Source organism: Crinia signifera, chromosome 2 (assembly GCF_055691185.1).
Source record: "Crinia signifera chromosome 2, ASM5569118v1, whole genome shotgun sequence".
In the NCBI taxonomy this organism is placed as follows: Eukaryota; Metazoa; Chordata; class Amphibia; order Anura; family Myobatrachidae; genus Crinia; species Crinia signifera.
The window spans coordinates 335,770,385-335,794,896 of record NC_139218.1 but is presented as its reverse complement, the minus strand read 5'-3'; the positions used below and the strand labels follow the sequence as shown (position 1 = coordinate 335,794,896).

The following is a 24,512-nucleotide window of genomic DNA, read 5'->3' as shown; positions in this document are numbered from 1 at the left end:
CCCCCAAGTGATGGCGATGTGCAGTCCTGCTCGTTGCTATCACATGAGTAGATTTTGACTACATGTAGTCAAATCGCCAGCCTGTGCTAACCAGAACAGCTACGTGTGTATGGGTGATCTAGACTCCAGGACGTACAAGGGAAGTCGTCCTTCTCTAGAACACTCAGCATGGAGGGGCATACACATCTCAACATGTGTATGCCCCTCTAGTAATTATTTATTTGTGCAAAACATATCATCCATTCCCTTACTAGCTATAGCATTAAAATAGAATTTAGAAATGTTAAGTTCCAGTTCTTGCTATATAAAAATAAAATTAACTATGCCTGTTAATTGGTTACCCTGGATTTTACATCTATCTATTACAAGAAATACATAACTTTATTAAAGACATAAAGTTGCCCATTTATCAAGCAATTTGTTTCTTCAATAAAATTATGTAGAAACTACAATTTCCACATACTGTACATTTTATGGTTGTGGTTAAATACAAATAGCCTAATGAAAAAGATATCACATAATGCTAATTAGCACTACAGATTACTGTCCACATTATTATCAATGGGACTATAATCTAACCCCTATGTACTAAACCAGTGGTTCTCAAACCTTTTTGAATCACAGCGCCCTTGCGTGTCAGTATTGTTTTTGCGGCAGCTTGGGCCAAAACATTCTTAACCCTTTGAGTACCAAAATCTCACCATTGTTCTATAAATTTAAATAAAAATGTAAAAAAAATAAAAAAATATATATATTTCCTATATACAGTAACCTAACATTACAGGTCATTATGATGAATAAAAATGTTTCCTTGGCAATTTTCACAACAATTTTGACAAATTCACTTGGCACTCAATGGGTTAATAAGATAGAAGTAATATATTAAGTAAATTGTGTTTTTATGTCATTCCTAGGTTCAATTATGTGTTGAGAGATAAGATTCACTTCGGTTTGTCAACATATTTTATAACTGGTAGCCAAAAACACTGGTTTTGCCTATTACATTAAATATAAACAATTTGAATTGGTCCTGGGCCACCAATCCAAGGCACCCCTGCAAATGTCCCGAGGCAATGACACACAGTTTGGGAACCACTGTGCTAAGCAACTTCTCAGAGTTTGGCCACTGTGGTATAAAGGACTTTAAGCTTATCCCCTTCCCACAGCCTCCATACGGCACCACCCCCATCTACGGAAACTGGTGCAGTGTGCATGTGCAGTGTGAGATTCCCCCTGAAGAGTTTTTAAGTTTGTGAAAAAGTCCTTAAAAATGCGAGAAAATCACTACATACACACATACATACATACATACATACATACAGTAGCAGGGACATTTTAAAAATGAAAACACCTGCTGCAAAATAGAATGATAAAAATCACTGCAGTTCCGCGATTATTAATACAAATGCCCATAAAACGGTTATCAGAAATGTGTTCAGCCCTGTACAAAATCAGGCGACAATTGTTTTTTTTAAATCCACTTCAAGTAATAAGTTGTTCTGAATGCTCAAATAATTTGTTGTTCTGAATGCCCCATTAAAATACAGGATAAAAAGGTTTACATCTAAGATGCAATAATAAAATTAGCATTCTGAAAAAGTTTATCTAAGAACCAATCTTCTGCAAAACAAACTTTATCAGTACAGAATAATGAATAATGAATGCTTAATATGCCATTAGCGCATTCACAGGTATATTTTTCAAAGTAACAAAAAGTCAACAAGCTTACAATCAACGGGATTTTTTTTTCCAACTTTGCATAGCAATCACTGCTAGTTTCCAAATAACCTTTTTTTTAAGATAATGTATAGAATCATTGTTAACGTTCTACAAACTTTTGTACACTTATTGGCGAGGATCAAAACTTAAAATGATTTAAAAAAATTGGAGCATCTGAATGTGTGGAAACAATAATAACATAGATATCCATTCTATGCCCCCAGTGAACTAAAACAGACAATGGGGTGTATTCAATCCCGGGTGACAACTGTCGATTCCTCCCAACAGCTGTGACCCTGGCCCGTTTTCACTTTGCTCAACAGCATATCACCAGGCAGGATTCAATGTCCTGCTTGACGATTGGCGAAAATGGGGCTTGGCCGCATAAACGGCCGTGGATTGTCGAGATTCTGCCATGATCGCAAAAATTCAGGCCCGTTCAGTCGATCTGCCTCTTCAATGCTGTTGGGCAAGACAGCATTGAATAGGCGCCCGCCACTATTGCCTCCATCAGAAATAGTGTCGGGGATTGAATACCCCCAGTGAATCCACATTATAGTTACATAGTTACATAGTACAAAATGCTGAATAAAGACTTGCGTCCATCTAGGTCAACCTAGGTTTATATCTTGGTGTATAGTATGTTCTGAAAATTTTAATGAAAGATTATGATTCTTATTTGTACCCATGGATGTTTTTAACCAATAAATGTTTATCCAACCTTATTTTAAACGTATTTATTGTCTCTGTCGACACCACTTCTCCCGGAAGAGAGTTCCAAAGTTTGACTGCTCTGACCGTAAATACATTTTTACTTCTAAGGGAACAAAAACTTTTTTCTTCTAATCTAAACTCGTGCCCTCAATTTCTTTCTAGCAGTTAAAAGGGTGTTTGAAAGTTCCTTATATTGGTACCTGATATTTTTGAACATGTTGAGCATGTCCCCCTTAAATGTCTCTTCTCTAGTGTAAAAAGTCCAAAATTGCTCAATCTCTCTTTGTAACTTAGATTCTCCATACCCCTAATTAGCTTTTTTGCTCTACTTTGGATTTTTTCTAATTCTATGATGTTCTTTTTATAGTGCGGGGCCCAAAACTGCACTCCATATTCAAGGTGTGGTCTAAACAAAGCTTTGTACAGTGGCATAATTACTTTTGAGTCCCTAGTTTCCATGCCCCTTTTAATACATGCAAGAATTCTGTTGGCCTTTTTTGCTGCTATATGACATTGAGCACTACACCCCAGTTTGTCATCTATTTGCACTCCCAGATCCTTTTCCAGTACTGAATTACCCAATGTCTCCCCACTTAGTTTATCACTAGGCAGACTGGTTATTTCTCACAAGGTGCATAACCTTGCATTTATCCACATTGAACCTCATCTTCCACATTTTTGCCCACTCATCTAGATTGTCAAGATCATTTTGAAGCGCAGCGACATCCTCTCTTGAATTAATAACTCTGCTCATTTTTGTATCGTCTGCAAAGATGTAACCCCATCCCAATATCGTTAATAAAAATGTTAAATAAAATGGGCCCTAGAACCGAACCCTGTGGCACTCCACTTAGTAATGGTATCATATTTGGTACGGCACTGTTCACAATTATTCTTTGTTCTCTATTACACAGCCAGTTCCCAACCCATCTACAGATATTTGCCCCTAATCCCAGGTCCTACATTTTATTTATCAACCTCTTGTGTGGTACTGTATCAAAAGCTCTAGCAAAATCTAGGAAGATCACATCTACAGCTTTTCCATTATCAAGGCTTTTGCGGACATCCTCACAGAAACCTAGTCAATTTTTTTGGCATGAACGATTTTTCATGAACCCATGCTGATTCATACTGAGTAAACTATGAATGTCTAAATATTCCCTGATACCATCCCTTAAAAATCCTTCAAATATTTTACCCACTATTGATGTTAAGCTCACAGGTCTGTCATTTGCCAGGTCGTCCATTTTTCCTTTTTTGAATATTGTCACTACCTCTACTATTCTCCAGTCTTTTACCTGATGATAGTGAATTATCAAAAAAGTAATATAGAGGGGTCGCTAGTTTCTCCCTTAATTCCATTAGTACCCTAGGATGAATACCATCTGGTCCTGGTGATTTGTTTGTTTTGATTTTGTTGAGCCTCGATAAAAACTCCTCGGTCGTTAAATCAATATTGAGATCCGACTTGTTTGTCCCATTTGTGGTACATGTGCGTTCCACTGCCTGCTCTCCCCTAGTAAACACTGAGGAGAAGAACCCATTTAGCAGTTCTGCTTTTCCCTTATCCTCCGTAAAACTCTTACCATTGATATCGGTTAATGGGCCTATGCTCTCTTTAATTATTCACTTACTATTTATGTACTTGAAAAACTTTTTGGGGTTGGTTTTGCTTTCAGTGGCAATTCGCTCTTCATTTTCACTTTTAGCTATTTTGATTACCCTTTTACAAGTTGTTTGATTCTTTGAACTTGTTGAACGCCTCCTCATTTACGTTATTTTTATAGAATTTAAACATTTTTGTCCAACCATGATGGCATTTTTTGTTGAATTTACCCTTATTGACACTTGGTATGTATTTAATAGTTAATGATTCAAGCACATTTTTTAGTGTATCCCACATTTCCTCTGCATTTTTCCCCTCCAATACCTCTTCACACACAATTTCTTTTAGGGTTTCCCTGAATAATTAGAAGTTAGCTTTTCTGAAGTTTAGTATTTTTGCCGGTCCTTTATGTTGCCGTTTACAGAAGTTGATTTCCAGTGAAACCATGTTGTGGTCACTGTTCCCTAGATGTTCAAATTACTTTGGTGTTTGAAACTAAGTCTATGTTATTTGTTAATACTAAATCCAATAGTGCCTCATTAGGAGTTGGAGCTTCTGCCATTTGTGTAATAAACTGATCTTTGAGTAAGCTTAGGAACCCACTTCTTTTTGCTGTTTTACAATTTTTGTTTTCCAATCAATATCCGGTAAATTAAAATCCCCCATAATGAATACCTGCTCCTGATCTGATGATTGTTTGATTTGGTTTAATAGAAGGGACTCGTCCATATCGTTCACGTTCGGCGGTCTATAGCATACCCCTTTTAAAATATTATTCGATTTTTTGTTATTATCGGTTATCTCTGCCCACACGGCCTCAGTGTTATCTTCCTCTGTACCTGTGCTCATTTCTTTCTCACATGATGTTAAGTTATTTTTTACATAAAGGCACACCCCCCCCCCCCCCGCGCTTTCTATTTTCCCTGTCTTTTCTGTAGAGTGTATATCCCTCCATGTTTAATGCCCAGTTGTGCAACTCATTAAACCATGTTTCAGTAATACCAATAAGGTTATAACCGTCCCTAGTGACCACAGATTCTAGTTCCCTGATTTTTCCTGCTAAGCTTCTTGCATTAGCCAATAAGCATTTTAGTTTAGGTTTATTTTTAGTTGCATCCCTAACATTATATTTATTGTCTCCCCTAGATTTATTTGTATTCCTTACTAACTTCCTTGTGCCCACCTCCCCCTTAATAGACTCTCTACTGCCCTCCCCACCATATCCACTGCCCAATGTATTTATAGTTTTGAAACCTTTTCCAATGTCATTCACGCCTTCCCATACTCTAAAGGCCCCCATACATAGAGCCGACTTGTCCTGAGGACAGGCCGGACCCTATTCTCCTCCGAGCCGCCCGGCAGCTCCCCGGGAGGCTCACATACGATTAGGACTTTGATGTGCCATTTTTTACATGTGATAAATCGCATGCGATTTATCACATGTAAAAAAAATAACAGGGAGCTGCAGGGCGGTGAGGAGCAGTGGGGGCGGGCGGCTGGGGAGGAATACACGGTACTTGTTTCCGAGCACGGCACCCAATATTTTGATCATAGTACATCTTATACAATCGCATCGCATGCAATATAGCGGCATGTGATGCATGCGATGCAATTTGATTTTTAATTGAACAAGCATCCTGATGGGTGCTTTCAATGTTAAATGCACCCCCATTGGCAACGCCACCCCCACTATCAACACCAACCCCGAAGCATTGGCGAGCGCAGCGAGCCCGCAAGGGGTGGCGGTATCCGTCCTCCGAACTTTTCATACCCCCACTATCCACGTTGGCGTGGAGTTGATCTTAGATAGTGTGGCGAGCGCAGTGAGCCACCGAGCCCGAAGCGTGGTGAGAGCAGCGAGCCTCGCACGTGGACACGGATTACTATACATGTATTCCGCGTCCGCTCGCCACGCTTCAGGCTCGTATTCTGCATCCCCTCGCGGGGCTCGCTATGCTTCAGGCTCGGCACACTATCTAAAATCATTTTTCAATTATAAATTTTTTTTTTAAATACACTTTAAAACAAATTTTCACTGTAGTTCCTTGTCAGAGGATTTTCTTATAATTGAAAAATATTTTGTTTATGGATGTCTTAGATTAAGGAAAGACAAATATTAATATCAAGGCGCTATATAACACTTTTGTATTGGTATTGGATTGAGGTAGCTTCACTAGTAGGAGGCTAAGTGTTATAAAAAAAAATGCTCAATCCCGGGATTCCCGAGATTGGCATCCTAACCATCAATCCCATTAACAGCACAGATGTTGTCTATCCCATAGACATCCCCACACCGGCCGACCCGCACATTTAATTACATTAGCGGGCGGGCGGGAGTGGGTTTGGAGGTGCATTGTGCCTCCCGGCAAGTGCACCTCCTCCTTAGCAGACAGCAGGCGGAGGCAGGCGGGTGGGCGGAGGAGAGGAGGCAGGCAGGCGGGCGGAGTAGAAGAGGCAGGCGGGCGGGCGGAGAAGAGTGCGCGGTGAGTGGTGACGGTGTGGCCTGCGCAGCGTGACCTCTACCGTCACGCTACGCAGGCCGCACGCCGGGGTCGGGATTCGGGAACAGCCGGGCAGCGTCTGAGCGAGAGCTCAGACGCTGGCCGGCATTAGATTGCGCATGCGCAGTCTAATTCCGAAATCCTGGACTTTTTTAGGCCAAATCAGGGGATCCCGCCGATCCCGATCCCGGAATTGGCCACCCTATAAGCGACCAATTAGTATTTTTAAAATTAGGGCAATTCTTGGAATTTTGGCTACTATCCGATGCAGATGGCTGGCGTCCTCTGGTCCTGTGAAAACATATCTGGCTCCGTCCTGACTGCAGCGGGTGGACGAACCCCGCTGGGCTGATCACCCTGCGTGCTTCTGAGATCTGGTTGACCCCGCTGTGCCGGTGACAAGCGCCGTATTGTGGCGATTTTCCCTTGTTTAAACCCCATGTATGTCAGTTTTCATTATTAGTAAAATATCAGTAAAATTACTATATTTTATATATTGTTTCTGACTGTGCGCTTTATCTATTCTCTCTCCATGAAATATATATATATATATATATATATATATATATATATATATATATATATATATATATATATATATATATATATATATATATACACACACACACACACAATTTCTGGTGCCCGGCACTCGGCCCCTCCGTGGGCAGGGCTATTTTTCAGCAGGCTCCAGCAGGAACTAAGGCCCTTATTCTAGTTCACTGTGACAAAATATTTCTTAGATGGACAAAACCATGTGTACTGCAGGTGAGGCAGGTGTTACTTGTGCAGAGATATTACTTGTGCATTAGATTTGGGTGTGGTTTTACACCTGCCTCACCTGCAGTTCACATGGTTTTGTCCATCTAAGAAATATTTTGTCAGAAAGAGTGAACTAGAATAAGGGCCTCAGTTCATGCTGCAGCCTGGTGAAAAATAACCCTGTCCGTGGGGTATTGTGCTCTGTTGCCCTCTGTTCAGGCAGTCAGCCCAATGCAAACAGCAGCACTCAGACTCAATAACGGTGAAAGCAGGTGAGGTTTACTGCTTAACAGTTTTGGGGATTATACCTCTTCGTCAGGACCAGGTCCTGACGAAGGGGTGTAATCTCTGAAACTGTTGACCAGTAAACCTCACCTGCTTTCACCGTTATTGAGCCTCTGAGTGCCGCTGTTTTCTTTTGGAATATATATATATATATATATATATATATATATGTAAGTAGGTGTATCGGGTTGGCACTCGTGGCTTCAATAAAAATCCGGTGCCAGGAACATAATAGAGCAATAAGAGACACTTACCCCCTCAGAGAAAGGATGGATCCGGCACACGGATGAAAACTGCACCCAGCAGTTGAAACGGCTGTCAGGTCAGCAGCTGTCACTTGCACTCTTAATAAACCTCTTTTTTGTCACCTATACTACCGTGTGCCGGATCCATCCTTTCTCTAAGGGGGTGTCTCATATATATATATATATATATATATATGTGTAGGTGTGTTGGATATAGAGAGCGCTATATAAGAACCTCCACCTTTTTGTGACATTTAATAGTGGATACCAAATTTGCGATTTGTAAACAGATTTTATTTAAAAAGTATAATAAAGTCAATATCGGACAGTTTTCACATAAAAATAGTAAAATTATAATTCATATGTTTCCAAATGAGTCGAGACCCAACGCGTTTCGCTGATGAACGGCTTCCTCAGGGGTAGTAGACTCGGGAATCTGAGCTTTATGTAAGATCTCAGGTGGAATTATTTTAAAACTTCTTATGACGCTTGGATGACGTCTTATGGTGTTTAAAGGTCTGTCATACAGAGATCTGTCCAGTATTTAAACGTATAGCACTGTTCAAGGGTTTTGAAAGGCACCCTTTAATGCTGATAAACCTGTCCAACAGTTTTCTGTCGGATCCTTATATGAGTTGCACTGTCCAAATTTTTTGACGGACACCAGTGGTGTGTGAATCGCTACCTCTCAGTGTCTGCTTGAAAAGCAGACACTGAGAGGTAGCGATTCACACACCACTGGTGTCCGTCAAAAAATTTGGACAGTGCAACTCATATAAGGATCCGACAGAAAACTGTTGGACAGGTTTATCAGCATTAAAGGGTGCCTTTCAAAACCCTTGAACAGTGCTATACGTTTAAATACTGGACAGATCTCTGTATGACAGACCTTTAAACACCATAAGACGTCATCCAAGCGTCATAAGAAGTTTTAAAATAATTCCACCTGAGATCTTACATAAAGCTCAGATTCCCGAGTCTACTACCCCTGAGGAAGCCGTTCATCGGCGAAACGCGTTGGGTCTCGACTCATTTGGAAACATATGAATTATAATTTTACTATTTTTATGTGAAAACTGTCCGATATTGACTTTATTATACTTTTTAAATAAAATCTGTTTACAAATCGCAAATTTGGTATCCACTATTGAATGTCACAAAAAGGTGGAGGTTCTTATATAGCGCTCTCTATATCCAACACACCTACACATCTCCATCCCTTGACCTTCACTAACAGGGAGGTCTTATAGAGTAGCTGCTACAGGTAGCGCATAACGACGGTCTTTTTCCCCCCTATATATATATATATATATATATATATATATATATATATATATATATATATATATATATATATATATATATATATATAGATAGATATATAGATAGATAGATAGGAGAGATAGATAGAGAGAGAGAGAGTTTTTTTATATATATTTTTTTTAACAGAGGTGCCACATGTACTAAAGGCAGTCCAGTTTCCTCTGAAGCCCCCTTATTTCATTGTTATAAAAATAAATAAAATGGAGGCAAGCAATATTTTATGTGAATAAAAGGAACTATTTAAAAAAATGAAGTGGTCTTATGTCTAAGCATGATGAACATGTTTAACATGTTCACCACATAATGAACATTGCTTGGCAAGACCCATATGTGGCATTTCTCATCCTTTGTGCTGCCACCTTGTTAGCTCGTGTCACTTTTGCGCCCCTTTCTGTTTGCCAGCATGGAGGGCTGTGAGCAGTAATGCTGGTGCTAACAGAACAACAATTGATTTGCCCCTCATGTGTTTGCTCTGGTGTTCTAAGCATCTCTACTTGAGAATCTGTCTGAGTGCTCGCTTGAGTGTCTTGTTGTGATGTGTGTATTATTCATAGCTGTGCATTGCTCCTTTCTGCATTGAACCTTGGACATTCTGACTGATTCTGAACCTACCCTTGTGACTCAACACTGGGTTTATTTATAGATTCTTTCAGATAAATAGTGAGTAGACATGCCTTTATTAATCGTGTTCCAGACGTCCACACAAGCTTAGTGGGTTATTATTTGGATTGTCCAAACACAGTCAGTTTTATTTGCTGGTAGTCAACTTTGAAGAGTTAAATGTTCATAAAAATGTTTAGAACCAATTTACCAGTTCTGAGCAACACTTGATCAATATCATCTTTGCGGGCTTAGAGACTAATGGGTCATTCCAACAAAAAGCATCAGCTCTAATGGCTTGGCAACAGAAATCTCCAAGAGGGTCTTCACTTATTAATTGCATACTTCTCTTTAGTATTCCATCTATCATTATTTTTATTAGAAGTGCCCTTTATAAGTGAAGGATCTTGTTTATGAACAACTTTGTAGAAATAAAGATACGAGAGAACATATTCTGGTGGGGAACATCGGGGCAGTCAAAAGAAAACAAAAACAGACTGAGGGAAAGTTGAGATATTGATGTATACGAAAATATGAAGTTTCCAAAGCAACCAGGTACTAAGGGCCCCATTTAGAAAGTCTAAAAAGCACAGTAGTTTGGTATCACAGTGACATTAACAAATGTGCCATTGGTATCTAAAATTACTTACTGCTATAGAAATCTCCGACGAGGTCCAGTGAAATCTCCTCACTGCAGCTGGCGCCTACCACTGCTACCAGTGTGCTCCAGCATCATGCACATGTGAGATGGCCAGTCCACGCATGCACATGACTTTCACCCAGCGGAGCATCAGCAGTGTCTGGTAGACTTTTACCTCTGTTTCCTGAATAACACTTGTCAATAGGATTTTTTTTTTCGTAAGAAAACTGAATAATGACTTGAGTGCAGTTTTAGACATTGTGTGCTTGAAACAGTGGCTTTCCTTTTTTCATATTTTAGTGTTATGGCTGGTCATACAGAGACAAACAAGAGTATACAAACAATATATCCCCCTGGGTGTATATTACCATAGAGGAGCCTGTTAGCTCTAGTATTTGTTGTATTAGTTGTTGGAAAACAGAGCTATCTAGTGGCTGCCGCTGCACTAATCACATGAATTCCCCTTATACCCCTTTACACCACCACAAAAATACGGGTATTTGCCTCATGGACCCGGGTCAGCAGCGGTGTAAAAGGGGCCAACTCGGGTCCATTTACACAGGAATCCTACCTAGGTCCTGACCAGGGTGAAACACTGGTAGGACTTGGATAGTTGGTGGTGTAAACGGTCCCAAACCGGGTTGGGACATCCAGGTAGCACTGAAAGGATATTGGAAGTGTGAGATGCGGTTTCCGGAAGTCAGTGCCATGTGTTGTACAGTGCATTGCAGTGGCAAAAGACAGCAGCCGGGAAGGATGCAGCCACCAACGGACAGTGCACAGGCAGACCTGCCACAGCCCTATCCCGCACTAGGAAGCAGCGCTGATAGGCCATAGCGGGACCTTTAGAGCTTAAAGGAGGAGGGTGCAAGATGTGACTCCAACTCCAATGACTACATTTTTGTTTTTATACTGTTATGTGTGCTTGTGCACTGAATAAAACTTTTTGAATTTTTTTTTTAACAAAATAAACAAACCAACATTTTTCAATGCTAACATGTCATGTCTTTTCATTTTTATTTGAAATCATTGAGGGAAGGTTGGCTGGCAGTTTATCAACCCTAAATTGCCATTTTTAATGTCATCCATAGGGAAAAGCAGGACTGACCCAGGTTCAGTGTAAACAGCGCAGACCAGGGTCCGACCAGGTTGAAGTGCTGTGTATATGGGGTAAGAAGCTGGGTCTGACCCTGGAAACTCCAGTTTTCGAAGACCAGGGACTTTGGTGTAAAAGAAGTATTACAGAGGTGAGGAGGAACAATAACATTTTATGATATAGGATTTCTATTATGTGTATGGTGAAATTACTGTGAAATCTCAGAGGCAAAACTTATTCAGATCCGTTATTCAGATCTGCTATTGGCCTTTATTGAGATAACAAATTTGTTCTCATAATGGGCAAAACCATGTGCACTGCAGGTGGGGCAGATGTAACATGTATAGAGAAAGTTAGATTTGGGTGAGTTATTTTGTTTCAGTGCAGGGTAAATACTGGCTGCATTGTTTTTACACTGCAATTTAGATTTCAGTTTCAACACACCCCACCCAAATGTCTCTCTGCACATGTTACATCTGCCCCACCTGCAGTGCACGTGGTTTTTCCCATTTTGAGAACAAATTTTTACTGCGATCAGATATGAATAAGGGCCATTGTTGGACCATAAAATATGCCCAAAAAATCACAATCTACAACTTTTTAGGTCAGTTAGAATGGAGGTGTACATTTTTTAATTAGATTCCCTAAGTAATTTTTTTTAATAAAACTTTAAAACAGGTCACAATAAAATCCTGCTGGATGCAAAAAAATCTGAACGCATATTCTAATTCAGCACGGAAAATACATTTAGATTGAGATAAATTAGTTATTTTAAAAAGGAAAAAAAAAGTATCATTTTGTAGACCAGAGTAATAAAAGGAGGATATAACCATTTAAACAAGTGGGGCCCTTAAGGCTCTACATTAATTACCCGCAATGTGCTTCCCTGTGTGTGGTGCAAAGAAAAAGTTATGATGTTGGTGGTCACACTACACCGCAAAACTAGACAGAACCCAGGCTCCTCACAGTCATTTCCCATGGGTGCCGGATGATGTCCCGACAGTCGGGATCCTGACTGTTAAATGCCAAACAGTCAGGATCCCAACTGACAGGGGCTATTCTCCCTCGTAGGGGTCCACAACCCCCATAGAGTGAGAATAGAACCTGTGGCGAGCGCAGCGAGGCTACGAGCACGCAGCGTGGAGAGCCCGCAAAGGGCTTCTCTGCACTTGCCCCCCTGTCGGAGTACCAGCGGTCGGGATTCCAAAGGCGGTATAATGACAGTTGGTATTCCCAACTGTCACAGCTGTATACCACACCCATTTCCCATAACAGAATTGCCCTGTCACAGTAATTTTTAGAGTCTATAAAATTAGAGTAGATCTTTAATTATACTACAGACATTCCTCACTTAACAACCTACCTGTTTAACAACCACTCAGACTTACAACCTGGCCTTCTTTTATGGACCACACTGCGACTGCTCAGACTTACGACTCCACCCTTGCGTCCTGCCTACCCATTCATACTTACGACATGCCCAAACTGTTTAGTGACCCGTGCTGCGCACGTTTGCAGCGTCTCCGTGACATGTCAAAATAGGAGGATGGGAGGAGTATGACTTTTCTTTATTTAGAAGTGTACTGTACTTGTATCATGTATTTTTTATACATGTTTGTTTAACAACCAATTTGTTTAACAACCGAGTCGTAGGAACAGAACCCGGTCGTTAAGTGAGGAATGTCCGTATTTCAAAACGCTACTGTAATAGTTAATTAAAACAAAATGCAATAAATTAACTAAATCAAAGACAGGTGATGTTGTGCATAAGGAATAAGAAAAAGGGAGCAACTTTGCAGCTGGATAAACCATGTGTGTGTGCGTTTAGTTATCTATTTGCATGTAGTGTAAATACTGGCTGCTTTTGCATTATTATTAGCCTACAAATACCACATATCTTTATTTATACAGTGAAATTTAGATCTGAGCTAGTACACATCTCTAATGTAGATGCAATATACCAGGCTTAATTAGCATTAAACCCTATTATTTCAAAACAATTAGTTATAGGCGACAATTGACAAACCAAATCAGGCATAATAATACAAGGTGCTCCCAACTTTGTACCAGCCTATGGGGGCATTCAATTAGCCACATAAAATTACCGGTTCAAAAAAATGGGGGTAGCCATGAGCTTTTTCAGAGTTTATCTCTTTGGGCTATTCAATTAAATTATTTTTTGTGCCTGGTAAAAAAAAAAATTCACATGTTAACATATTAGGTCCATGAACTTAATATGGATTCTATATCAGTTAACATTTTCATCATCGCAAAAACAGTCTAGTTACAGCAAACTTATTTTGGAACCAGCAGTAGGGCTGAAACAAAATTCCCAGATAACCGATGATGACAGGCTGCATTCATGGCTAATTTGATAGCCCCCCAGGGATCATTTGGGGTTTGCATAAAAACCTACAATATTGGTGGAAGGTTATTGAAATGACCAACGCCTTGCACCATTGCATAACCAAAGAGAGTCAACGGAACATATACTATTTAAACAGGAACACCAAAACCTTTGCACAAAACTGAAACACTGAAAACTTTCTACAAACTTTAATCTAGTGTCCGTGTGTAACCGAAACACCGCCATCTGCTGGCAGCGAGTGAAACTAAATCTCTTTCTCACATACAGAAACACAGAGGCAATCACAAGGTAGCAGACTAGCTTTCAAAGCTTTTGCTTCGGCTGGCTTAGCGACTGTAGTTTACACATAAGTGACATAATTCCCCAAAAATCTGCAATGGTTTAGGAACTGCACCTATACTGTGTAAATGTCTATGGTTACAGGTAGTAAACCACCACTAGGACACCTGATCCATATAAAATAACACTTTTTCAATATTCTGGGGAAACAATATTTGGTACTTGTTTCCTAGAACGGCCACAATCGCGGGCATCGTGTACCTTAAAGTTAAGGTATAGGATGCCCGCGATGGACACGATTTCCTTTGAAATCAGGTTTATTTTACCATCAAAGGCAAAATCGGGGGCATCGCGTCGGTCGCGGCCATTAACATAGCCCCCGATGCGACCGACGCGATGCCCGCGATTTTGCCATAGGCTTCAATGTTAAAATATTTTTTAACATTGAAATCGGGAGCATCGCGTCGGTCTTGTGACATTATAATGGCACAAGATGAGATGGACTTGATTAAGTCCATCTCACATAGGAAACAATGTGAAATGGGCCAATTTGACCCATTTCACATTGTATATGGCCCCGTCGTCACCCCACGATTGACGCCAACCCGAAGCGTGGCGAGCGCAGTGAGCCTGCGAGGGGCGGCGGTGCGCATCCTACGACCTTTTCATACCCCTACTATCCACATCGGCGTGGAGTTGAGAATATAAAGTGTGGAGAGCGCAGCAAGCCACCGAGCCCGAAGCGTGGCGAGCGCAGCGAGGGGACGCGTATACCTGTGAAGTTATACGCGTCCGCTCGTCACGATTCGGGCTCGGTGGCTCGCTGCGCTCGCCACAATTTATATTCTTAACTCCACCCCAATGTGGATAGTAGGGGTATGAAAAGGTCGGAGGACGCGCACCCCGCCCCTCGCGGGCTCGCTGCGCTCGCCACGCTTCGGGTTGGCGTCAATCGTGGGGTGGCGGCATTGAGGGTGTAAAATTGGGGGTCTGGGTAATATTTGAATCCAATGTAAAATAGGGTCCCAGGGACCCTATTCACATTTGATAGAATGTAAAAATCGAGTCGATAGCATCGCATGCGATTTGGTTGTATGCGATGCCACCGACGCGATTTTTCCGACACGACCACCCCGATGCAAATCGGTGTGGCCGTGCTAGGAAACAAGTACCCAATATTTAAAATAATGATTACCAGAGAAAATGAGGTTTGCCTGAAATAGAGGGTAGAAGTCTGTATCTTATCATTGTGTTATGATGAAAGTCTCCACAATTTAGAAGCACAAGTACAGTCTTTTGCTCACACTATCCCAGCTGAAAACACCAGCCAATTGGAAATACCAGTACACAAATAGCAGTGAGAGGCAGAGAACTTCTAACACTAGCAAAATAGCCACTGGAATCAACAGTAGCTCTTACTGTAAATCTAGAAACTATACACTCTTCAAGTGCTGGGAGCATTGTGGTATGTGAATTTCCAAGGACACAGTTATAACAGAGCATGATGTGCAGAAGACAATAGGCAATATCAAATAATGAAGTGACTAATATCTTTAGGAACAGGTTTTTCAACATTCAATTGAACACTGAGTAGGGGTCAGAAATTGCCATAAAATAAGTTATAAATACATGCATGCAGATTAGAACCTATAATAAAATAGACTGTGGAAGCACCAAGAAAAGAGAAGGTCCACAAAGAACTGGTCTAAACACTATCATTAACCCTACTATAAATATTAAATAAAAAAGGAAATCTACTAATCCTTAAAGGAAAATAAGAAACTCGAACTGAACAAAAACAAGGTGACATTGGCAACTGACTATGAAACTAAGTATGTATTCCTGTATTGTAGAATTAAAATCATAACATGGTGGATTGCACCCATCCAGGCCCCCCATCTCATTTGTTTGTCACTACACTATGCTACAATCATCACACAATTCTGTATTCTTCATACCAGAGAACCATACAAAGAGATTTAAAAAATAAATAAACACAGATATTGTTTTTGGGCACTAGTAGTAATGTGTGTCCATCAGCATTAGAGCAATTCAATTGTTTTTTGAAATGGGCACCCATTGCTTTATACTCACCCAAATAGAGTTTAGCTGTTCTCAAACAATGACTAATCCCATCTAAAGTCATGGTTAGGGCACCCAAACTTCCATTTGGGCACCTAAACCACACACTTTCCACATATTTTTGAAAGGTCACCCATGCAGCTAGGGGGTATCTAAATGGAGCAACCTTTTAATTGCCCCGTTTTCACCCCTAGTGGTAGCTGTGGGGAAGTACAACTGAATTAGATTTGCCGATTTTACATCAATATATTGTGAGCCCATTGGCATGTCTACCCCCCAATATGTTTGAGAATGACATTCACAGACATATCAAGTAAGCATAACCCCGAGTTGCAGAACGATACCAAGGACATCTTTGGATCTTAACAACTTGATGTTACCATATGTAAGATCTATCAAAACACGTATTATCTGTCCACTGTCATGACGTTATCTTTGAGCATATTATTCCAACAGTGGGGCGTCACTTTTCTTCATATTTTGTTGTATTCCTGGTCGATAACGCCAGGTAATTTGTGTGCTGCCTTTTTCCTTCACAAATCAAAATACTTGTAGTGTGATAATATCAAGTCGGCTGTGCAGCACAGCCAATGACAAATATATTTGAAGATATAATCGTCCATCTGGCTATGTGTATGGTTGGTCATACACTAGCTGCTGGGTCCGTCATTTACTGACATCTCAACTGGGCAGGCATGTTTAAATTCCCACCAAGATGTGAAGTCATGCATGACGCACAGGACAGATGAGATGGTACTTGTTTCCTATCTGGGCGCCCACGATTTTGATCGTGGGCATCGTTAGTAAAAAAAAATCGCGTCGGTCGCGTCGCATGCTGACAAAAAATCGCATGCGAAGCCACGACGCGATTACCGCGATTTTACATAGGGAACAATGTTAAATGGCCCACAGACCCCAAATACCCACTCTGAAGTGTGAAATGCCCCCCCCCCAATTGTTAACGCCACCCCACGATCAACGTCAACCTGAAGCGTGCCCACGAGGGGCAGCAGTACGCGTCCTCCGACCTTTTCATACCCCTACTATCCACTAGGGCGTGGAGTGAGAATAGAATAGTGTGGCGAGCGCAGCGAGCCACCGAGCCCGAAGCGTGGCGAGCGCAGCGAGCCCCGCGAGGGGACGCGGACACCTGTGAAGCCCGCAAGGGGATGTGGATACCTGTGAAGTTATCCGCGTCCCCTCGCTGCGCTCGCCACACTATTCTATTCTCACTCCACGCCCTAGTGGATAGTAGGGGTATGAAAAGGTCGGAGGACGCGTACCGCCGCCCCTCGCGGGCTCGCTGCGCTCGCCACGATTCGGGTTGACGTTGATCGTGGAGTGGCGTTAACAATTGGGGGGGGGCATTTAACATTGTTCCCTATGTGAAATCGGGTCAATTGGGACATTTAACATTGTTCCCTATGTGAAATCGGGTCAATTGGGACATTTAACATTGTTCCCTATGTAAAATCGCGGTAATCGCGTCGGTCGCATCGCATGTCATTATAATGGCATGCGATGTACATGCGATGCCCGCGATGGGCGCCCAGATAGGAAACAAGTACCGATGAGATTGACCAGGTAGGTAACCAACCAAAGAACTATGGAAACGAAGGGGCATGTCCAACTAGCCATTGGGTTTACCTTGCAGCTGTTTATGACTTAGACCTATTCAATGAGGTCCTGTATACCCCAAACATTAACCATTAATTGATTTTCCTTCTATTTAACACGCAGAGAAACCCATAGAGTCTGTATGGTGGAAGCTATTGACTACTTTGTGGGGGAAAATGTTCAATAATTGAATAGTGCTGGGTGTGAAAACCAGAGCTTTTCCCCTTCCAGTAAATCCTGCACCTAACCTAATGGTAAAAAGCTCTACTGCCAGAGAAAAAAAAAAAATTTGCACTTGTGATAGAGAACAAGAAGGGGTGTTCCAGAGAGATTTAAAAAGTTACTCGAAATCGTTCAAAATAGTGCTTCCCATGGTAAATACGTATACGTCCTATGACAAATAAGTGTTGTGTTGATGCTACGGTAATAGATTAATGCTAAATACTGTCAAAATGTAACATTTTTATCGCTACAAAAACATTCTGTTAAAAATAGGAGCATTACACTTTGACCTAAGCAAACATTTATCTCTGTCCTTCAAAACCGATAATCTAATCCACATACAAATATGAGAGCTCAGAGGACTCGATCAATCGGGTATCACCTTACTTCTTATATACTGTGATTAGTACTCAGCACATCCATTCGGTGTTATGGAAATACATGCACTGATTGCTGGATCTATTAAAAGTTATCCAGGGTACGTAGCTACTGCTAAAATCATGCCAGCTAAAGACACCAGATACTGTTCTGGAGTAAATAAAGAATGTCATTATTTTGTTTGTTTGAAGCAAACATAGTGGCAAAACAGTACGTGAAATGGGTTAAATAAAATACGCAGCTTAAAGTGTAATGGGAATTTCTACATGAGTACAGCGTGAGCTTGCCAACCGACTCGTACGCTAAGCTGGCAACTTGAAGCTCTAGATAAGGAGTAATGAATGAATGAATGAATGAATGAATGACTGCCACCAAGGCTGAAACATAAGTAGATGATCACAGCGCGTATTACTCCAGTATTCCTAAATCGGAATATTAGTTGAATCTAATTTTCATACTTAGTTTAAAAAGAAAAAAATGAAGCAGGACAAATAAAACCACAACTCAAATCATATGTTTTAGATATATAAAGAGCACAGTGTGAATTCAGATCACCAAATATACACAGCATAGGACACCAATGTAAGGGGAAAATGGTAAACTCCAAAAGTTACAAGAACTGGCGAAACAATGATGAAACCAAATAGTATTAGTATTATACAGGGTGTTGAGTCACAGCCAGTCATAGACATGAGATCCATTGAATTTAAAGTGTATGCACTGATAAATATAGTTTCACAAGTAAATCCACATGGTCGTAAATAAACAAGAACAACAAATAAGGATACCAGCGACCACACATGTCCTCCGCAGCAACACAATAAGTGCCAACGAGGGGGGGGAATGGACGTGTGTATATGAATATTTAACTGAAATACAGCAGAACAAACATGCATATGTGTATAAGGGTGAAGCAAGCACACTTTAATATATACAAGACATGGAACATGAATGTGAAAATTGTTACTACACACACACACACACACACAATAGCGTCAGTGTCCGCTTGTTTTTATTTATCATGTACTCGTCCAAATTTTGTATTTGTACTGTCAATCGCAGTTTTCTTGTACTTTTGCTCATCTCTGTATTGTCAGGCGCTGCGGAACCCTTGTGGCGCCATATAAATAACCGATAATAATAGTAATAATAATAAATCATACACACACATATACTAACATACATACTAACATACAACTAGAAAGAAGCCTTCAGTGAGGGTCACAGGTCAGTGACAGTAAGTGACACTTCTAGGAAGTGTGTAAGGGTGAAGTGTAAGGGTGAATCATGAATAACAAAAAGTGACACAAAGTGACAGCTAAACACTGTACTCAGCGAGAGGTCCTGTAAGAGGAGCCTGTGTCATACTCTGTGTCCCGGGCACAGGCTGTGGCAGGAGGTCAGGCAGGCACCCTGGAGGTTACGTTACCTTGTGGCTCGGTCCCCGGGCAGTACGCCTGTAGCTCTCGGGTAGAGGTGCTGTGCAGCTTTGCTTCCAGTCAGAGGGACACGGGGAAAACACACAGCAGCTAGGGACGTGACAAGTTCCCCCGGGCGGACAGAAGAAAGGGGTGTGGGTGGGAAGGGAATGCCCCGGCCATGGGAGGAGATGGGGGCGGCTGCTTGCGTCCTGGGTACGCCCTTCCTGTGTCAGTGCCATATTTACCGACTGTACTACTGTCAGTACACTGATGGGGGAGGGTGACCATTAACCCTTTCACTACATATCTGCTGCCCACTAAGGAGGGACTTACCTGTATCGTTATAGGTCGGTGTCTCCGGCCTCAGGGACGTGCAGTGGCAGGTGTGCTACCCATCCCAGCGCCACAAGGTACAGGCTGGCACTGTGCCCCCTCTCATGTCACCGTGCACGCTGCTGTCACACAGATCCGGCGCCTGGCCAATACCCGTTCTGGCCGCTATGGGGGCTGCTGAGTGCCTAGGGGTCTCCTACCTGTTTAGTTTCCCCTCACGTCCTCTATCTCATCCACCCTTCCCCAGAGTTGTACACTGCTTGCTCAGCTTATTCTGTATACCTTCACTCCCCATGCCAGGAGGCATATCCATCAAGCGTGAGCACTTGAGTCGATAATTACCATTTATCCCAATAATTATAATTTATGATCACTGCTTATTTGAGCAATAAGAAAAATTAGTAATTCCCAGATCAAAGGCATCAGAATGGGGGTGGGTTAGGGTCACTGGTGGGCGGCAGGAGGGAGCAGGATAGAGGTGAGCAACCCTCAAGAAGTGACCCGGCGGCCCTCGCCGCACTTGAGTCGATAATTACCATTTATCCCAATAATTATAATTTATGATCACTGCTTATTTCAGCAATAAGAAAAATTAGTAATTCCCAGATCAAAGGCATCAGAATGGGGGTGGGTTAGGGTCACTGGTGGGCGGCAGGAGGGAGCAGGATAGAGGTGAGCAATAAGAAAAATTAGTAATTCCCAGATCAAAGGCATCAGAATGGGGATGGGTTAGGGTCACTGGTGGGCGGCAGGAGGGAGCAGGATAGAGGTGAGCAACCCTCAAGAAGTGACCCGGCGGCCCTCGCCGCACTTGAGTCGATAATTACCATTTAGCCCAATAATTATAATTTATGATCACTGCTTATTTGAGCAATAAGAAAAAATTAGTAATTCCCAGATCAAAGGCATCAGAATCGGGGTGGGTTAGGGTCACTGGTGGGCGGCAGGAGGGAGCAGGATAGAGGTGAGCAACCCTCAAGAAGTGACCCGGCGGCCCTCGCCGCATAACCTGGCACCCCCCCCCCCCCCACACTGTGGATCGACCCGGTGGCCCGTGCCGCATCACCCATCCCCTCCCTGTGGAGCGACGCAGCCGCATCATCTGCCCCCCCCCCCCCCCCCCCGCCCCCCCCCCCCCCCCCCCCCCCCCCCCGGCTAGGGTGCTCCGGCCCTGAATATATAGTTGCCATTCAGTTCTCTACAGGTTAATTGATAAGAAAGGTGTTTCAACACAGGTAATAGTAATCATAATTTAAGAGGGAAGTCCAGGAACAGAGCATTCCGTCCCTCCTGGACAGGGGCATGTTGGGAGATATACCTAAATTATAAATGGCGCCCCCTTGTTTATATAAAAAGTCAGAATTACATTACGATCAAATGCATTAACTGACAGAACAGTGGCAGCCAGGTGTGGCGCACAACCAAATGTTTTTCTGACTGAAGCCATCCCCGGCCGCCAGAATGACCTGGATGAAAATTAGTTACATTAAGTGAATGTTGCTTTCAAATGTTACTTTTAGGAAAAAAGAGAAACCTTGCATAGCCTTAAATTGCAACAGAATGTACTAGATCTGAAGGTGGTATTAATTTTTCAAATATGGAAATTTACAATTATGCAGCAGTTTGCCAGCATATTAAGGATTGGATCTTTCGCTCTGATATTTATTCTAACTATATACAGTAGTTGAAAAATCTTTTTTGAACACTACAGACCCAATTTGTTTTCTATATTTTAATAGATTTGAAATCTTATCGGAGTTATCGAATAATCCTCTGTTTGGCATACAATTCGCAACAAATGTAATCTTAACAATTCTTATGCTGCCCATACATATGTGAGATATTGCATGCAATCATTCGATTTCGACCACATCTGGCTGATAAATCTAATGATTGCATGCTTTTTTAAGCTGACATTTGACGCGATGCGCAGGCACGCCATCGAATGTCGCATCGATAGATATTATGAGCTGCACATAATATTTATCGAATTGCATGAGCAATCGCATGTGGTTTTTAACCACATGCGATTGCTCGAATGCAATCAGCTGCGGGTTCGGGGAGCAGGGCTGGGATGGAGACCGGAGCGCTGGCGGGGAACCTGTATCTTAATGCTGGGGACCGGAGGGACTCAGCAGCAGGGGAGTCATGGCGGCTGTGTAGTGGGGAGCGGATTGGTGGAGCTTTCAGGTGGCGGGACTCGGCAGTGGCAGCAGATACACTGGACGGCCCTCTGATTGGCTGAGGCCGCTGAGAGCTCTCTCAGCCAGGGCCGTCCAGTGTTTCAAAGTCAACTGCTGCTGCTGACAAGTCCCGCCGCCTGAAAGCTCCACCGCTATGGTCCCCAAATCCGGTCCTGCCTACACAGCCCCACACCACCCCTCTTCCAGCACCCGATGTCCATCGCAGGATGGCATGTCACATCGGGTGCTGCACTGGGCACCACTTGATGCGTTCAGATGCAATGGGACAACGCATTGCGATGTACTATCGCATCTGATCGCATAAGTGTATGGGCAGCATTACTCTTTATATATTCCATTAGTAGGATTAGCCTCTGCCCCTTTTAACAGATGTACAGTAGAAGGCCTTACTACAATTTGTCAACTTACTAATCAATAGGAGCATTGTGCCCTTACCTTCTCTGAGGTACAATCTGAATATTCTGTTATACAAATTCACAATTTAGCCTTTCTTCAAGCCCAACATTATGTATCTAATGTAATATTTTCTCTCTCTCTCTCCAATGGACTAGCTGAACCAGCTGGACTCGGCTTTTCAATCATCAATTAATACTAAAGGTGATATTTTGGTGTTTTATAGACTATTACGCACTCCATATTATGAAGAATACTATGAAACAGGTATATCGAGGTGGCAGAGAGAAGTTTCATCGGGTTGTCGTACATAAATTGTTGTTAATCCTTTCAACAGTGGCGAGGAAATGCGTTCTTCAGCAGTGGGTACATCCCTCCCCTCCTTCTTTACAAATGTTTTGTGAGAAATGTTTTTAATGTTTAAGATGGACTGGATGGAGACTTCATTGAATAAAGAACAACATGATCATTTTTTTTTTTTACATTTGAGTCTTTTATTGACACTTTAGATATCTCATAAAAAAAATTCATAGCTGTTTTAAAATGACATTATTCTTTCTATTTTACTTTCTTTCTCTTCTTTGAACTTTCTGTTATGTTATATTATACAGTATATATATATATATATATATATATATTCATGCAGTTGTCTGGCACTCTCGTTAACAGAGCATCGCGCCGAGGTGCCTTCCTCTAAATGTAATATATGGAGCAGGGTCAATTTGAGAGTCCAGGGGGGACCCCCAAAATAACAGGGGGCACACAATCAGCTGTAGGAGGTTGATCCGATTTTTATGTACAGTGTCAATAAAATACAAGCATTATGCTGACGTTTCAAAGCCGATGCGGCTTTATCTTCAGGGCTTGTGCAAAAGAAAAGTGCATATAGTGCTGTGAAATGAACAAGAGCAGTGCGCTCTCTTACCTTTTATCTAGCAGCGTGTACTGTTCTCTGGCGCCTGCGCTCCCCTGCAGCGCTTCCGGGATCGTAGCTCCGCCCTCTGATGGCCCGATGACATCATATATATATATATATATATATACACACACACACACAAGGGGGTTTTTCTGATTCACTCGGAAAGGCACAAACACTCTCTAATGGACAAAACCATATGCACTGCAGGTAGGGATAATGTAACATGTGCAGAGAGAGTTAGCCTTTCCAAGTGAATCAGAATAACCCCCAATGTCACATTGGAACAGGGCATTATTTCTACTGCACTCTTCTCTAAGGATACTTATAGAAACACGATAAAAAAAACCTGAAATATGGACTTCCATATTCACAATTTTTTGCGGGATAAATGCATTTGTACCTGTGATTCAGTTGCTGAAGTTCATATCGTCAAAATCTTGAACAATTTTTTGGCCAGGGGTTACGATCAGAATTCTCTAACAGGTGCCAAGATTAAAGCAATGGCGGCATCCAGAGAATCTCTGCTCAGTTCTAACTGTCCATAAGAGGAAGCCATGGGTAAATCACTCAAGAGGATGCCATGGGTACTCACTTGCCATGGATAAATCACTTCTAGTGGTGAAATTAATACTGTAACCCATAAATGATGGCCATTATTATCTACTGATGAAAGTTTAGATCTTAGAGACAGTAACCTTATGTCTTGTTACACAAGGGGGCGTAATATACATGATCACGTCGTGAAAACAGATATTACCGGTATGCAAACTTACAGCTCTGATGGTGCTACTTTTCTGTCTAAAAA

The 24,512-nt window shown here is 41.8% G+C and overlaps 1 protein-coding gene across 2 annotated transcripts in view; it reads right to left on the bottom strand.

The window, feature by feature from the left end:
• The window catches only part of VDR (vitamin D receptor), a 170,497-nt gene extending 150,084 nt beyond the window's left edge, over positions 1 to 20,413 (bottom strand). The window contains exon 1 of one of the 2 annotated variants that reach the window (XM_083169501.1): positions 20,192 to 20,413. The gene's annotated coding sequence lies outside the window, so the exon portion shown is untranslated. Of the gene's footprint in view, positions 1 to 19,866; positions 20,014 to 20,191 lie in introns of those variants that run through there. The other variant, XM_083169500.1, reaches the window with a different exon arrangement.
• Positions 20,414 to 24,512: the final 4,099 nt, after the last annotated feature.